Genomic DNA, 14,286 nt, shown 5'->3' with positions numbered 1-14,286 from the left:
ATAAAATATTTTTGATTGCGTGTGAAATATAGGGAACTAATTGGTAAGTAGAACATCAATGTTTAAGCCTCTAGTGATAGAGGCATTCAGAGTGGCCATAAGATCCAAGTTGGAAATAGTTTTCTGAAATGAGAGTTGAATTAGAGATCATGAATTCTATGGATAGATTATTGATTGTAGTGCATAGATATTGATTATCAATATTGACTTTGGTGTGATTTTGGAATCAGGAGAAATGGATTTCAAAGGAATGACCTAAAAGCTGATGAGTCCTGGTATTCAGAGTGATACAGATTGGTGAAGTGAACGTAAGTGAAAAAGAATTTTTTGCATGAAAGTGGAAAAGTAATGATACAAAAGCCACAAAATGGAAGTAGGATTATTCTGAGCCTCTATCTTGATCTGAATGCATGAAGACGATGACTTATATAAATCAGGCTTTCAAGGAGAAAACAGTTTGGAGACAACCTAATGTCTCAGTTAGGAATAAGGAAGTTTGCTTATTAAAAAATGGGAGTCATAGAGTGTACAATGGACAAGGTTGAGAAGGACATCAAAAGGAGTATGGTAGGGTGGAGAGCATGAACCAAAAGGGAAAAAGTGCATAGCTGTGTAAGTGAGAGATTGCGAAAGAGGATTAGTGATTAGAGGAAACAGTTTATTTGGGGCTTGAGAGTGAGACACAAGAGGCATCAGTGGAATTTAGTGGCTTTAAATTTGTAAACAGAGCTTTGGTTTAAAGATGTTTTGCTATTTCATTTCCAAATACTGCCATGACCTGACTTTCAACCACATTATTATTTGAGCTAAGTGAGGATGACAGTGTTCAAAGTTCAGTGGTGGTTGGGGCTGATACAGGAGTCTTGTTGGCCAGATCAGTGGAAGATTTGGATGATATTAGCTGGATCTATACCTCTGGTTTTGTGGCCTTGCTTAATAGTATTTTACTTTAAAAGTTCTAGGCCAGACAAGGTGGCTCACACCTGTAATACCGGCACTTGGTGATGCTGAGGCAGGCGGATCACCTGAGGTGAGGAGTTCAAGACCAGCCTGGCCAACATGGCAAAACCCCGTCTCTACTAAAAATACAAAAATTAGCCAGGCGTGGTGGCGGGCACCTGTAATCCCAGCAACTTGGGAAGCTGAGGCTGGAGAATCACTTGAACCTTGGAGGTGGAGGTTGCAGTGAGCTGAGATTGTGCCATTGCACTCCAGCCTGGGCTATAAGAATGGAACTCCATCCCCCCTCCCCACCAAAAAAGAAAGTTCTAAAAATATTAGTACAAATTTTATAGATATTTGTCTAATATTTCACTTTTTCAAGGCATTACATTATATTAATATTTAGTGTTTAGCATTTATATATATATCTTTTTTTGCTTATTAGAACAGATACCCACTTGATGATATTAATTTCCATTGTTAAATTTTAAAAGGGCATAGTCTTACCTGAGTACTTAAATAACTGTAACGAAAATTTAAATTGGGTCTGTAGATTTACTTGTTTCACAAGACATGAAAAAGAGTGTGTGTCTTATACAAAATAAAGGAGATATGGTATTATGAAGTGAATTCTAAGCATACAATTCATCAAAGTTTAGCACTAGAAGTGTTTTTATACACCACGTAGTTCAGCCACCTATTTATGGCTGATGCATATCCATTTGGTGTCTTTTCATGAAAGATATTTCTTCTAACTGGTATTGTGGAAACGGTGAGCAAGATCAAAGTTGGAATATTGTCTCTACCCTTAAAGCTGTATACCCCTGAGAACCTGATTTCTCCAAGCCGAGTATTTCCTCTTCTGTAAAATGGAGATTTTACCATTATCAAAGAGTGATTGAGAGGACTAGAGTGCCCATTTTACTTTTAGATGTCTTTGACTATGAGGTCATACTTATATTGAACAAAAATCTATCTCTCTGTAGTTCCAATCTATTCACTGTAGTTCAGTGAATATATCTATTCACATATAGTTATGTCCCAGGAATGGGTCTGCTTTGATATCCTTGCTGTGTTCAGGCATGGGTTGGGAGGTGCCTGTGGGACGTGTGGACTCCATGCAAATTCAGCAATAGATTTCAGAGCTCAGCAGCGTGAGCCCTTGGTCAGTTATACTCCCTCTAGTTGTAGGTCTTTGAGGCACATACTTAAAAGCACCACATCATATTTGTCCATCTTAATTGTATGTAAAAATAAAATTGCTAAAAGCTCTAGTGTACTATTTGCTTAATAGAGTGAAAGATAAATGTAAATTTTGCCATGGGGAGATGGTAGCTAAAAGAAGCTACTATTTATGCTTCTCTCTTACTCCCATGCAGAGCCCCCCTCAAAACCACCCATGCTTCCCTCAAAGTAAGATGATAAACTGAGTATGGCAACATTCCAAGACAAGCTTGGTATGATTTGCCTTTGCAGTGTGTCTTGGCTTTGCCCCTCTTCATGGTTAGTTTTCAATACACCACTCAACAAATTATATTTTTTCAGTGTTTATTGATTTTTCTTTCATCTTTGACTTCCTCAATTAGGAAAAGGGTAGGCTATTAATGTCTCTATAACAAAGAAGTGAGAACAAGATTAGTGAACTCAGTAATTTTGTTAAAGTTTTGAGATCAAAGCTTATTGTTCTAGTGTTTTTGTTACTCATTTTCAGTATATGATGATGTAGGCCATTTCCTTAGATTCCATTCATGTAACTGTATTACCCTTGCTTAGAGATTTTAAGTTATACTACTTATTAAGGAGTACCATAGAATTTCTTATGTCAACCATGAAAACAGCTATATGCCATAGCTGTAAATAGTGTTTACAGTTATGTACATGTAGCTGTTTGTAACATGGCTTTTTAGAATCTGTCTCCAGTGACTTTCAAAGATCACCTTTGCTGGTTATGTAAACTTAAAACAATGGATTTGCTTTTGGACATCTAAGAGTATGATGTGGTGTCTCATGCCTGTCATTTACCAGCAAAAGAAATGTTACTCTTCAGCTTTGCCACAATGCCCTCACATTATTCAACCTTGAGTTAGTCAGCCACTCATCAGCTGATGTGATTTTACATTTTTGCTTTGATCATTAGTCATTCACTTTAAGTTCTCCTTTTTTAGCGTTTTCCAGTTGCTTCCAAAACAAACATGCTTTCTGGGCTTGAGAAAGGGAAAAGCAAAAATGATTTAAAAGAAGATAGTAGATGGTTTCACAGTTATTTTGGCTTTATTACTAATGCTAACTACTATCATACGGTATAGAACTAAGCTTGAGGTATTAATACATATTTTATTCAAGGAACTTTTTTTTCAGCCCTAATGAGAATTAATAAACATGATTGGATGGTGCTGTTGAATTAAAGGGAGAAACTCTCTCTCCTTAGAGAGTAGATTGTTTGCTGATTTTCTGAAAATTTGAGTATGGATTTACATAGTTTTAAATACTCCTTTTAGATTTACTGTGGTTTCTAAAACAGTCTCTTATTTTTGGAGGACATTTATTTATTTTGTGAAATAAATTAATAAAATTACATATGTCAGCTGACATAATTTTTCACTTTTATTATCCTGTAGATAATAATCAACCAGGTGTAAACATGAGTAACATATTTCCCCTATTACATCATTCATTCCTAGCCCTTTGAATAAGCACCTTTGCAAAACTATATTTCATTTCTGTCTTGATTAAAATTTGTTTCATGAGTTGGAAGAGATCATGAACCCTGGGTAATGCATTTTGGTTGTAACTAAAATTCTTAAGTCAATTAATTATGAGTTACACCAGACATGGAACTTTATGACACCCAGAGTATTCTATTAAAATAGCAGTATTGAAATAGCTGCCGGCCCTTTCTAAAAAGTATGGTCATTTAAATCACCTAAATAATGATCTCTGAAATTACAGAATTAAAAATACCATACTATTTCCTACCTGATAATTGGATGAAAAATTAGACATTAACCTAGACTTCCAAAGGCCTAGAGATTCCTTTTTTTTTTTCTTTCCTGTTCCTTCTTATTTGTGTTAATTTTATTTTCAGTAAAACAGATCAAGGAGTTTCTCTTAGTTTATGAACCTTTCTAGAAAAGTAAATATAGCATATACTTTTGCTCTTGGTTTTATATTAAAGAAATTATGAAAAAGTTGCCTTTTAATATAAATAAAAGTCTTTGTAGAACTTATCTGTGATTTGCACATGCATGCTTCAGAAGGTCAGGTATTCTAACTTTTGTACAAGCTAAAAGTTATTTGGAAGATGAAAAGGCATGCTGAAACAAATAGAAAACATTTTATTTCATTTTAACTACCTTTCTTTTTAAAAAATCTTTATTTGGTAGACATGATTATATAACTGTCAAATTACTCTTTATTGTTTTACATATTAGCCCACAAACATATAACTTTTAAGGTTTGCACCTGTTTAAAAGAAATAAAATCACTCTTTAAGACAAATGAAACTTTTACTGCCCTATTTTTGCAGAACAAAATACTGTAAACTAAAATTAACTGTAATATTCTAATGTTGTAGAGAAAAACCAGAGAATTTCTAAAGTCACATTGTTAAAACAAATTTTTAGTTGAGGAATAAAAAAGAAAAGAGAAAGAAAACTTCCTTGACTAATGATTCTCAAATATTAGTAATATTATTTCACATGAGAATCAAAATGTGGGAGATCTCGCTTGTTAGGTATGAGGCAAGAAATATAATTATGCAGACAAAAATGGATTACAGCAAATAATACCAATTTGTCACCATACCTATATATGAAATAAATTCAAAGTTATATAATTTTAGTGGTAGTTACTGAATCAGAAAGTTAGAGTAAGATGTTACGTTTTAAAAATATTTACTATATAAATTTTAATTATTGTGGTATAATAATACCAGTAATTTTGTGAAGTATATCTTAATATTAATTCAAAATTCAAGTGAATTTAATTATTGTTTTAAGGAGGTATTTGCATGTAAAATTCACAAGATTTTTTGTGTAATTTTTACTAAATTACAATGTATATACATGGTCTGCTTATTATAGTTTTGGAATTTACGAAGGAAACGATTATCAACCTAAAAGTCCTTCCATTTTAGATTACAATATCAAGGTTCTCTGGTTAAATCACATAACATTACAAGTGCTATCAAAATGACCTCAGACTATTTCTGTTCTGTTTTCTTTGGCCTTACTCATGTGATTTTTTTATATTTTAAAAACATTTGCACTGCACTGTACTACTGTAGAACAATCTGATTTTTCTTGATTACATCTCAAAGTTGATTATATTGGTTTAATAATAAGATAAATATCAGAATTTGTATACTTAAATATCTTACTTTTTAAATAAAGAAGCAGCAGGGATTTAGTGTTTATTCATCTATATATTCCAATTTTTTTAACTGTCTTAAGTAGTAATATTAATATAATTAATTAATGTTATTATCAATAATTAATTATATTTTAATCAACTATTATGGGGTGCTGTAATTATAACATAGGGTTAGTGGTGATGTGAACATTTTTAAATAATCTGTATCTAAAGGAGTCTTTAAATAGAACCTTGGAGCTTTAAGAGAAGAGTTAACAGTTAATAGGTATTAATAGTTAATGTTATTAATTAACTATTAATAACAGTTATTACAATCAATAACAATTGTTCATTCAACAATTTTTATTAATAGCAATTAATAACAATTAGTATTCAAGTTGTTATAATTTCATTGCCAAACACTGTATATATTGATATTTTACAAATGTTAACTAGCTTAATTCAATAGTCACAATTTTGGGGTAAATACTAGTATATCCTTTTGTTTTCAAGTAAAGAAGAGAAATGAAAAACTTGTTTCAAGGTTCATATCGTCAAAGAACATACAAGAACTGATGATGAAACATTGGTTATATTTTTATAATATTTCTGATGTATTGTTAAACCTTAGTTGTGTCACTGAAATGTTGCTTCAATCTTTAATTAAGACATTTAATGTAAATAGTTTTATGTATTTATGTAAAAAATTTCAAGATGTTACTTTATAAACACACACATAGGCATGCACACATACACACATGCACACTCACACTCACATATATTTTTGTACCAAAAATGGAGAGAAACATCACTCAAAAGTTAAAAACAAGCTATTGGTTTGAAATCCCAAAGATGCGGGACTGAAATGAGTCTCTCTGATGTTTTGGCAGGAAATCCTCTGCACCTTGAGAAATTGTACTTGGGACAGAAAATATAAAGGCAGGCACAAATAAAGGCAGGCAGGTGCCATAATTATAACATAGGGCTAGTGGTGATGTGAACAAATTTAACTAAATAATCTGTTTATATCTAAATGGGCCTTTAAATAAATGCTTGGAGCTTTAAGAGAAGGTAAATAGCATTTTCAGCCAGTGCAATAGAAAGCTACATGTTAAGTCTTTCAGATATGGAGTTGGATATATTTTTCGTTTTTCTTAACATGCATTGAAATATTTAGATGGTTACTATATTCTTTGATTCCTCCAGGAGTCAATCTTAAGATGTGATACTTTCCTGTGAAACCTGAAACAAGGCGATCTGGGGAACCAAAGACTCTAGGACTCTTGGTGCCAACAGAGTTACTCTGTGAGTATCCTTGGTGTATAATGATGTTTTCTTCCATCTAGCTGTTGTAAGTCATGCTCTTTATGCCGTTGGTAAATCTTAATGTGAATGGTAATATTGGCATGACTACTGTTTTAATTCATTTTCTAAAATAGGACATATCTTACTTAAAGTTGGTACTTTTATCTTCTAGTGTTTCCGTGATCCAATATACTGTGTGATCTTGGTCAAGAGACTAAGTCTCAGTTTCTCTGTATATAAAAAGAAGCTAAATATAAACTTCCTTCATTAAAATGATTATAAAGTAGTAAATGATTAAGTTTCAATCATAATAATAGAATTATATTCTATTTTTATTACTAACATGAATTCTGGTTTTAAAATAAATGAGAAAACTAGAGGTATATACTTTTAGTTATTTACCTTTATCATTGGCACTCTTTTTTTAAAAAAAACTACATTTTGAACAAAAATGATCATATTAGGGTTTTTTTACACTCATATTTTGTTTGCAAAGGGCTTTATCACTCACAAAGTTTCCACACTCATGATTCAATCTGATTTAATCCTTCATACAATCTTGGTGTAAAGCAGGTCAGGGATTTTAATCCTCTCTGTGCAGATGAGAAAACTGATGCTCTGCATTGTGTCTTGCTGAAGACTGCATAACCTATAAGGGAGATAATTTAAAATCCAATGTTCTTATAAACAGTCTATATTCTTTTCTGTAGACTGTTCTTATAACTAGCCTATACTCTTTCAAATAAATGTAACCAACTGTATTCAATTGGTCAAATTTGTATTTTTGCATTGGATTGCTACATATTTTAAATAGTTTATAAGAGTAGTATGGTAAATTTACAAAGTTATATTACCTGTTTGTTGTGAACAATTCCTAGACCAACTGTATGGTTGTATTCTGTCTTTTACGTCTGTTGTATCATGTACTCTGTCTTCTACCTCAAGTTCGTGAATAAATCTTGGTATACCTATGTAGTAAACAGAATAATGGACCCCCACATCTTAATCTCTGCCACTTCTGAATATGTTATGTTACATGGTAAGGGGAGAATTAAGGTTGCAGATGGAATTAAGGTTGCTAATCAGGTGACTTTGAAATTATCCTTGATTATGTGCATGGGCCCAACGTAATCACTAGGATCCTTATAAATGAAAGAGAGAAGGCAGCATGAAAGATACTCCATCCAACCTTTATGGTTTGTTGATGTAGGAATGCAGCCAGAAGCCAAAGAATGCCGGTGGTGGCTTTCAGAGTATGGAAAAGCAAGGAAACAGATTCTCTCCTAAACCTTCCACTCACACCTTGATTTTAGTTCAGTGAGACTCATTTCAGACTGCTGACCTCTGAAATTGTAAGACAATAAATTTGTGCTGCTTGAAGCCATTGTATTTGTGGTTGTTACAGCAGCAACAGAAAACAAATGCAACTCAACACTGTGAAATTACAGAGAGCCTCAGAGTAGAAACAGTGGTTTATGCCAAGAGGTTATTAGGTCAGTCATAGGGGTATTTGCTGCTTTGATTGAATTTTTTGTTCCATGGTAAGTATGAGCATAGGGCTAGGTTGTAATATGTCATATGGTTCCTTTTGGATACCTAGTTTACTAAGGGAACCAGCTTAACCATGCCTATTCTTATTAAGAGTACAGAATATGGATCTTGGGGTGTTGGGTTCAAATGCTGCCTCTGATGCTTACTAATTATAATCTGTTTGAGCATCAGTTATTTCATCTGTAAAATGAGGATGATACAAGTTCTTTATAGGGCTGTTGTGAGAATTAACTATTAATTTGTGTTAAGTGCTTAGAATACTATTAATACTTGGCATATTGTAGGGACTAATTAAGTGGTAGCTATTATTATTACTAAATTATTCCTCAAATACTGTATTTTCTAGATTCATTTTCTTTATTCAGATATAGATAGGAAAGTATCCAAAACTTTGGGATGAGCGCCTTTGTGGTAGAGGCATTTTAATATATAATTATGTGAATTTTGTAATTTGTAATTTTACTTAATTTTTAAAAACCTTTCATGCTTTGAAATACCTCCTCTTTGTCCCTTTTCATCATCATATGTAGATGAAGCAAATTTTTATATTCTATAATAATTCATTTCATTGACTTTACTTATTGTTCTGTCTTAGCTGTTTTATACTGTGAGTCTTTAGGTTTGTTTTGATGTCACTACTTAAGCATGCGAATATCTTGGTAGTAGGGAAAGTATGCAGCACCCTGTAATAAGAGATCCTGGATTAAAAATACTTCACAAGTGAAAAAACCTAGTCTGAATGGCATTTTCAAAGACATTGTTGAGCGAGGAGTCTCTTAATTGGATACACAGAGATGACTACTTCGGTCAGTGCCCCATTCTCTGTGTTTGACAGTGGTGGTGGGTCTGCTTTAGGCCTGGTGGTAGCATATATTTGATCAGTCTTTTAGGCCTTCACCACAGTGGCTACATCCCAAGGGACAATATATTAATTAATTCAACCAACATGTATTACATACCTCCTAATGCCAATAAACAAATGATGCCTGTTCAAGATGTTCACAGCAGTTTTAAAATGTGCATAAGAGCAAGCTGTTTTGCTCTTACAAGTTTGTTTGTGCCATCTTTTGACACCCTAGGTTTTCTCTAGTACGAGGCAAAACAAAACAAAATACGTTCCTTATACAGACACCTGAAATACAAGGGATGCCATCCCTTTAAATTGGATACTTAAAAACTATAATCACAGGCCTATTGAGTCTGTGGTTAAGAAACAGATATCAATAATCACATGGTGTGTTTTAGTAAAATGCGATTTCTCTTTTTCCTCAAATACGTGTGGTATCTTTGTGGTGCTTTTCAGTCAATTCCTTCGATTTTCATTTTACAGTCTTACTTCTCCCACACTTCACTAATTGGCATCTCATTTACCTGGACAAAGCTAAAAATCGCAGAAAATTAGAAGGGGCTTTCCCCAAGGCACTTAATTATGTGGAAAAAGATGGATCTTTGGGTAGCCTTGGAGAACTGTTTGAACACGGAATCTACAAAGGATATCACTCTTTCTTGCCTATGTTTTCACTTGAATCCAGCAGTTAACAGAAGGGTAGCAGAGAAAAATAGGAACTATTTGACCAAAAAAAATCACTGCTATGAGTTAGTGGAAGGTTTCAAGTGAATTATGTACCACATACCTTGCCATGCCTTCTTTGCCTTTCTGTGCCTTTCTACCTTGAAACTGCATCAAGAAATCAGTATAGAGGCAAGCTGAGCATGCCCAGCTGCTAATATATTCTCCCTAATATTCCACTAAGCCACTCACTATGTCCTCATTTCTTTTACATAGACTATGGATTGTGTAGGTTGATATAAATGCTAACAATCAAATAATTAGGCTTTTTCTTTCATATTGAGTTGGCCAGATTTACATATTTTGGCAGTCTCTTAAACCTAGGAAAGTTTTTAAATGTTAAGTCTTCTCCATTCATAACATGGTTCAGAAATAATGAATTGAGAGTTTCTGATATGAATAATCAGTCAAATTTGCTAATGTGTCTATAAAAATATGGTTAAAATGAGTATAATGGTTTTAGATACAGGGGAACATTTCTGTGATACCGTCCTGATAATTAAAATCCTAACATTACTTAACAGCTTTATGATGTGACAGCAGATGCCTAGAGTAGGTAGTTTTATTATTTTGGCTTGTACCTTTAGCCTATGTGAATGTATGTGGTGATAATTAAATTGTGCAAGGTTCTATAATATATGACATTGCAAATACTACTTTATAACTCTATTTTAGCTTTGACAATTCTGGTTTTAAAATACATGCACACACACACACACACACGCATGCCCACACACATATAGCCTCCCACCATGGGAAAGTTAATATTTAAAAATTTTTCTTAATTTATTTAGCAGGTATGAGTACATATTTCTTACATGCATATATTGTGCAGTGGTAAAATCTGGGCTTTTAGTGTGCCCATAACCGAAGTGGTGAACATTGTATCCAAAAGGTCATTTCTCAACCCTCATCCTCCTCCTAGCTTCCCACCTTTTGTAGCCTCCAATGTCTATTATTCCAGCGAGTGACTATTTGAGGAAAGAGAAGCTGCCTTATTTATCCCGGCATCCCTCCTGTACATAATATAATGGGTTTTGTAGCTAGCTACTCACTATATATTGGTTAAATTAGTTAATTAATTAAAAACAAGGAAAAAATATATTCAGCTAGCCCCTTTGATTCATCTATTTAATTCTTAAAATTGATGCTGAACTGGAGAATATTGCTTGGATATATGGTCAGATGGGATATGGTCATTTGAACTTATCATCAAAACTTAGGCTTTCCCTTGTATGGGAAGAACCTGCTCTAGTAAAATTATCATACATTGTAGACCAGATCAGAATCTGTCTCCTCTGTAGGAAGGCATATCTGGAAAAGGGAGAGCCCAGAATATTTCTGCATCAAGCTTGCTTAATTTTTTCTTGAAAATTCAGCAATCAGATGTGGAATGGATTGAAGTGTTATTTTAACAGCAGTGTCTGCATTAGGAAATATTAGTCCAGTATGTAGGTGAGAAGCCTGGGGGTTAGAGAGGTTAGATAATTTGTTCAAGATGAGAAGTAGAGTATAGGTCTTACCCAACTCTTCTAATACTAAATCAAAGTGTTTTGTTGTCATTGTTGTTTTATTTTGTGGTTTTTGTTTTTGCTTTTGCTTCTTCTTTTTTTAGAATCCTTTAAATAATCCTTTTTTAAAAAGAATCCTTTAGATTTTTTTTAAACTCTTTTTATAAAGAATTCTATGCTGCATCATAGTAGTAATAACTGGTGTTCCCAGGGGAATGAAGCCTAGTGAACAGGCTGAGGCCTGTCACAGTGCCAGTCCAGGGCAAAAGAGGTCCATGTCCTCCATCTGCTGCTGAGGAGAACAGCAAGAAAATCTAGTCCCCATGGGGAACCCAGAGGGTAATAAAAGCATTGAAGCCATGGGACTTTAACTTCTAGGGCATGGTTATGGCTTCTATAAACTGTCTTTGCCATATAATTTTACATTGCTTTTTCAATTGTTATATTCTGACACCATCATATGGAGGTTTTACACTTTTATTTAAAATAACTTAAAATCCCAGCCTGGACAACATAGCCAGACCTTGTCTCTCCAAAAAAAATTTAAAAATTATCCAGGGATAGTGGCATGTATCTGTAGTCCTACCTACTGAGGAGGCTGAAGCAGGATAGTTTGAGCCCAGGAGTTCAAGACAGCAGTGAGCTTTGATTGCCACTGCACTCCACCCTGGGTGAAAGAGTGAGACCCTGTCACAAAGTTGAAAAATACAATAAAATAAACTATGATAAAAATCCTGAAATCACAGCAAAAGTTTACCTTAAGTTTTATTTAAGATGTAAATTTGTTTTGAGGTGTGGAAGGATCTCATGCCCTGTAAGTTGTGACTGAGACAGTAGATTTAATGTTGCCTCAAACTTCGTTTATTTATATCTGGTTAATGACTAATGCCTTTGTAGTGTTTTTAAAGCCAGGAGAAATAATGACTTCTTATTTTACAAATGGCAGTAAAAAGCCAAAGCACATTAAAATACCTATTCTAGTATAATTGGCAATAGCAATAGATGGAAACTATATACCTGATCATATTATGTTTTATAACATATCCTCTGTTATTCTTATGTGGTTGTGTGGTTGGGTGGGTGGAAGATGCTTGTGGTATGTGAATGTTGGGAAGGGGAGGGGATATTGACCAGTTTTGAGTAGGAGCATGCCATTGTCTACATTTGTATTAGATGTACAATTTAGGCAAAGATTTGGGGTTTTGAGTAGAGAGATTGGAGGCTGGGATAACAGTTGGGAGGCTACTAAATTTATTGGTGCCTGTGGGAATTAGGGAAAGAAGATAGATTTAACTTCTTTTGCAAGTAGAATTTACAAGGATTGGCAGCTTGGGTTTCGTTTTAGAGAAGAGGAGACATTTTTGCTGACTCTGAGACTTTGAGCTGAGTGGAAGAATGTTAGTGCATTTAATAGAAAGCTGTGGGACCACAGTGCATGCTGAGAGTGATGGCAGGGAGCTAAGTGGAACCCAAGGTCCTGAGCTAGAAGGATATTTTTAAAGCAGTCTCTCTCTCTGAACATGTTTCCTCTATTGGCTAAATACAGTAGTATCTTCTATTGAATGGATAATAGCTAAGAAAGTAAGGGTCTTAAATGTACCATGTACTCAAATCACCTTTCCAATAATTCTTTTCCATTAGTGAGCCACTGTTGTCAGCAAGAAGGGACAATCCATTAAGATGGTAGACTACTTGCATATTTGTGTTTAGGACCACCCTCCCCCAATTAGGTTTTTCTAGGATGTATTAAAACTTTAAAGGAATTATACAATGAAAGCAAATTTGACTGATGGCATCTTTCTCTTATGCTTATCGAGGTTAAAAGTGATGCCTTTTTACATTATAACTCTAAGAGATAATTAACGTGGATTGTTTTCTTCTGCTGTAAGCTAACTTTTAGCTCCATTGTAATTCTAGAATTTAGAAAATAGAATCACTGTTAGCACTACTCAGTGAATGTTAGGATTATGGGTACTCTTTCCAGGAAAAGAATAGAAAAAAATATTGTATTCAGATGAGAAAAGAAATGTGTTATATTATTTCCATTATGTTGTGAGACCTTTGTTTTTTGTGTTTTCTGATTAGTTTACTGCTGTTTACCATTAAAATATATACCTGAGCTTTCTGTTCTTTAGAATTTCTTGCACTTTTTATTCAGATAAAAAACTTGGATTTTGCACATTAATTCAGTTTTACTCCTTAGTTACAATGCAAAAAACATCATAATCTCACAAGGGAAATGTGTAAAATGCTTCATGAAACTTGAAAATAATATTATAAAGAAATCTGTTGCTGAGAACTTACTGTCATGTTTTAAACACAGAATTAATGACCTGTTCCAAGGGCACACAGGCTATTTATCAAAGTTTTCTCCTAAGACTATCTGCATTTCCTCTCTCCTGTCCTCATATTATTGAATAATTTTGGAAACCGGAAATTTAAAAAAAATCTCGCATGATCCTATTTTTGGAGTTACTTTTGAGAATTTATAACCTTAGCAAAAGTTAGTCACCTTTGGCCATTCTCTCCCCAGGGCTCCTGGTGAACAGGTCTGTTTTGCATTTGGCTTTTCTTTTTCTCAAAGGTGAATGTAGAAACCTCACTGTCTATGTTTATCTCACATCTCACAGAACTTAGTTGCTCAACTTTAGTAACATGATTTCTCTGTGCTCTAAGTTATATTCTTATAAAAAAAGATGAGTCAAATTGTTAAAGGTGTTACTGTGATTACAAAGGTGACTAAAGTTAATGTTAAAGTCAGTTCATTCTATTTGCTACGTGTTTTACACCAGCAAACATTAATCCATAATTTGCTGCTTTAGGTGAATTTTAATTTTTTGTATATTTGCTTAAAATGTTTAAGATGTTAAAGTAATGTAGTAGAAGAAATATCTTATGTGAAGAAAGATGAATTCTACATTTAGAAAGAAAATATGTGATTTATAATTTGAACTCTTTAAACTTTTCGAACGTGCACTCTAGACTTAACAGACCATGGTTTCTGTCAATGGATAGTACTTTTTAAGGATTTTATATTGTAATGACAGTAAGCAAAAT

The 14,286-nt window shown here is 33.6% G+C and overlaps 1 protein-coding gene across 1 annotated transcript in view; it reads left to right on the top strand.

Annotated features, from left to right (window-relative positions):
• Positions 1-14,286, top strand: part of SLC16A7 (solute carrier family 16 member 7) — a 177,483-nt gene that overhangs the window by 52,654 nt on the left and 110,543 nt on the right. Inside the window, exon 2 of the mRNA XM_012510262.2 lies at positions 6,499-6,597. The gene's annotated coding sequence lies outside the window, so the exon portion shown is untranslated. The remainder of the gene's footprint in view (positions 1-6,498; positions 6,598-14,286) is intronic.

Source organism: Nomascus leucogenys, chromosome 11 (assembly GCF_006542625.1).
Source record: "Nomascus leucogenys isolate Asia chromosome 11, Asia_NLE_v1, whole genome shotgun sequence".
Taxonomy (NCBI): Eukaryota; Metazoa; Chordata; class Mammalia; order Primates; family Hylobatidae; genus Nomascus; species Nomascus leucogenys.
The sequence above is the reverse complement of the archived record's forward strand: the minus strand, read 5'-3'. Positions and strand labels throughout refer to the sequence as shown.